Here is a 4439-nt window from a genome sequence, read left to right on the forward strand (position 1 = left end):
TCATTACCCAAACTGTGGTGCCACTGAGCAAGGCACTTAACCCCCAATCGCTTTCTGGTCGCCGCAGCAAAAATGGCTGCCCACTGCTCTGGTGTGTTCAAGGTGTGTGTTCAATACTCACTGCTGTGTGTGCATTTGGATGGGTGAAATGCAGAGCACAAATTCTGAGTATGGGACACCATACATGGCTACACATCACGTCACTAAAGGCCAAAGTAAACTTCATTTCATGAATACATAGCCTTTCAAAGTATAACACAGGCATTTGACACATGCGCACAAGAAAGTTTCATTCTTGTCCAGTGTTTGCGCTATTTCTCTCCTGAAGTTATGAACGTAGTTTGTATGCATTTAGACTAGAGTTGCCTGTATCTATTAACCGCCTCACATAAGCGCTTGTCAACATGGTCGTCTATTGTTCTGTAGTTTGTAGTAGTTTGTTGTTGTTCCACTCTTCCGTTTATTTTTCGACGCCAAAATGACGAAGCTAGCAAGCAACGCCATGGTTTTGATTCCCAGGGAAAGCAAGAACTGATAAATATAAGGGCTTTTGCACTGGAGGAACATTTTCATAGTTCCTTTAACTATTGGCAGAATTGCCCACTTTTTGGCATGATTGCACCACAGGAACTGGGAATGATTTTAGTTACAGGAACACTTTTTGGGGGAACTAAATTAGCTCCTATACTTCAGAGTAGGGTCTAACCCAGCACAGTAGGAACTACCAATGACTTAAGTGTATGTGGATTGGCCGAACGCATGGCACTGACATTTTTAAAAAGCCACGTAAACACACAGTTTACATATACTTACTCCACAAACTTACTACATGAAAACAACGATAGATAGGCCGATGCCGAAGTACAGGCACTTCTCAACCAAAGTGGTTTTAGCCAGCTTATAACGCCTAGATGTGGGCGCTTGAGAGTGAGAGTTTTTTTTCAGTTGGGACGCTTTGATTGCTATGATACGGAATATCTGCAGAAGTATTACTAGTATCTCATTTCACAGATAGTTTATTTCTGAATTGTTTCTATATAAAAATGTCAATATGACGTAAAGTATTTGCTCTGGCTCTTATTTTAAATCATTTTGTTCCATTATTTTGCTGTTGCCGCTGTTCAAGCAGGATGCAGCAGTAGGTTGGTGTGGTATTTGTCCTGCCCCTCTTCCACTGTGATTGGAATTGGAATTGAACATTCTTCAACTCTCGGTGACCAGTAAAAAACACAGAGCACTCATCTGCTGCCGTTTTAAGAACGCAGCGCTCCCATTGGGAAAATATGCTATCCTCCAGAAAAAGGAAAAAAAATGCTTTGGTGGACACACGGCCTTATGCTACAGAGTTGTTGATGTAGTTCACTGTCGAACATCTTACGTCACATCAGAGTTCCTACTGGCAGTGCAAATGCAGCCAGGAAAATGGCTCTAGTTCTCGGGCAGCCGCTCTGGTGGCTAGCCTAGTTCCTCAGTGGTGCGAATGCAATGTAAGTCACTTTGGATAAAAGCATCTGCCAAATGCATAAATATAACTGTAATGTAAATGTAACAGAAAATGTAAAAATGTTTCATTTATACATAATGCTATTTTAGAGTCTCCCAGACACAGACAAACACCTGAAGCACCAACCTGCTAATTAACTCTCCCCCAGTCGCAGTCACTTACAGGCAGCAGAAGTTAAACGAGGCTGGGAAAGGCGGCGTGGAGAGATCAGCGATAAGTGATCTGACCCAGATCAACACCCTCGGGGGATGACCCTGCGTGTCTGTCTGTCTATAACAAATGAGAGCGTGTAAGAAGCACACAAAAGCCAGTCAGAGAAATCACAAATATTTGGCCTGCAAGACATTCCATTAATAATAATTAAATCACAGCAGTATACGGCTGGCAGCACAGCGGCCGCAACAAAATGCACTCTCAAAGGCGCTGCTCCCCCGACGTGAACTTTTGGCAGTTACGCATTTTGGCGTCACAGAGAGTCAAAATTATGAAATGTTTTAAGTGAAGCATGACTCTTCTGCCACATCTGGTATGATCATATTTGTAACTATAACGCAGATAGGGGAAAGAAAATTAAACACAGCTTTGTCAAGCTCAGTTGACTTTTTAGTTCAAAGAAATAAGTTTAAATGAGAGTTCTTCCTGCATTCAACAAACAAGGAAACTTTTCCCATGGAATAGGAACATTATTCCAAACAGACATGATACTCCAAGACCCACTCTGACAAAAAAAGAAAAAAAGAAAAGCAATTTAGCAACTGATATATATAATCAAATTGTTCATTTTTGACATTCCAGTATTCTCAGAGGCTATAAAATAGACCAAGACTTTGCCTATTACTGCAACGTTACCGTTGCATAAACCCTGCCAAAATAAAATAATGGATGAAAGTTGAGTTACAGTTTCCAAAATGTCCATTTCGCAGGTGTTTGTTTTTAAGCTGATCGAAATTGATTACATTAAAACAAAAGTCAGATAAATAATGCAGATTTTTTTGGTCTGGATTGATTAATCTGTTCAAAGATATAATTAAAAAGGTCATTTATACATACATGGGGGGGGGGGGGTCTAATGGAAGTCAATGGGGTTTGGTTACAGACATTCTTCAAAATATCTTCTTTTATATTCAAAAGAAGGAACATGTTGTTCCAACCCTTTAAGCAGGTTTGGAACAACATGAAGGCAAATAAATAATGACAGAATTTTTTATTTTGGGGTGAACTATCCCTTTCATTTCTGGGGGGGGGGGGGGGGGTTAAACATGGTAAGAATGTAAGAAAAAAAATAAAAATTACAAAAAAATAAATAAAAACAAGTGTCAACTATTCTGATGTCTTAATGAAGAAAAAAGCCATTAAAGAATAAAATTGTTGAAAAGAAATCAATTGGCTTTTTTTTAATTATTTCTTATAAAACTGCTTACAACAAGCAGAAATGTGCCGAACAACAAAAAAACAAAAAAACAAAAAAATCAGGAAGTGATATCATAGAGATGACCTCTGCTGACCCTCATGAGTGTGTGTCAAGGTCAATGGGTCTCTTAAAATGTCAAATAGTTTTGACATTTTTATGACAAGACAAAGTTAGTTCAGGTTGTAAAATGTTGGTGTGACTCCCCAAAAGTGTAATTATATTTATGAATTAATAAATCATGGTTTGTAAATCAATACAAATAAATGCTTGTAATTTCTTTTCTTCTTCTTTTTATCATTAGTGATGGTTGCGTTAGACATACTAAAGGCTGGTTAGAACAGACAAGTTCAAGAGTATGACAGTAATCCATTAACATAGTCTAATAATTTGGCTTGCTTAGTTGGGGACACTTGACATTTGACTTGACATTTGATATTCAACAGTATTCTTGACATTTATTCAACAGTGCTTTGATCTGCCTGCGTTGACACTATTCTTGAAGAGCTGCTGTGCAGCAAAACTTATGTACCAGTTATCAATGTAAAGCTGCTTTGATACAATCTGCATTGTAAAAAGCGCTATATAAATAAAGGTGACTTGACTTGACTTAATATTGTATATTTCTTGTCCTTTTGTGTTTATAAGGTGTTTTTGGTTTTGTTGAGGCCCAGTGATTTCATGCATTCTTTTCTATTGGTTTGGCTCTCATGTTTGTTATTCATTTGCTTTTTATCATTATTGTCCCGCTGACAATCAAAAAACAATAGAGCTGTTAAAAACACGATTGGATCTGTTCTTCAGAAATATCTCCCAAGACTATTGAGAATAATTTAGCAGAATTCTTCCATAAGTAACACTGATGTCTTAACTTGACCAGTGCCATATCAATAAACCACAGTAGGCTGGCGACTGATCTCATCCCAACGTTTCTTCTGTTCCAGAAGTAGCAGAGAGCCAAATAAGCTCTTCAATGTTTTCTGCAAATGAGGCATGTAAGTGCAGTTTTATACATTGATTTGAAGGTCTCCCTGCTGTACTTCTATCAAACATGGTAGCACACACCATTCCTCATTTACATTTACACATTTGGCAGGCAACTTTAATCCAAAGCAATTTTTGCCACTATATGCAAAATTTCCTGGGACTTAAACCCATGATCTTGGCATTGCTAGCACCATACTGCACCAGTTCAGCTCTTTGAAATTCTTTGATTTGAACTAATTAGCAATGAACGCCTCGACGCCTTGCTGAGACAAAACAGACACTGCATGGCGCATTCACGCTTACCTTGGGCGGATATGGCAATTATTTGTTTTGAAATGAATCTTATTAATGTTGGCCTGAGTTTTATCTCATTCTGTTCTGTTGCGGGAAGACCATTACAAGTTCAGGGAACGGGGCTATTTTTGAAATTTGGAAAGCATCATGTGTCTACCATATGTTATTTTATGAATTTATGAATCAAAACATTAGTAGGACAAATAAGAGTGTCTGCGATAAAGAAAAGAGAAACTGTTTTTAAAA

Source organism: Megalobrama amblycephala, linkage group LG15 (genome assembly GCF_018812025.1).
Source record: "Megalobrama amblycephala isolate DHTTF-2021 linkage group LG15, ASM1881202v1, whole genome shotgun sequence".
Taxonomy (NCBI): Eukaryota; Metazoa; Chordata; class Actinopteri; order Cypriniformes; family Xenocyprididae; genus Megalobrama; species Megalobrama amblycephala.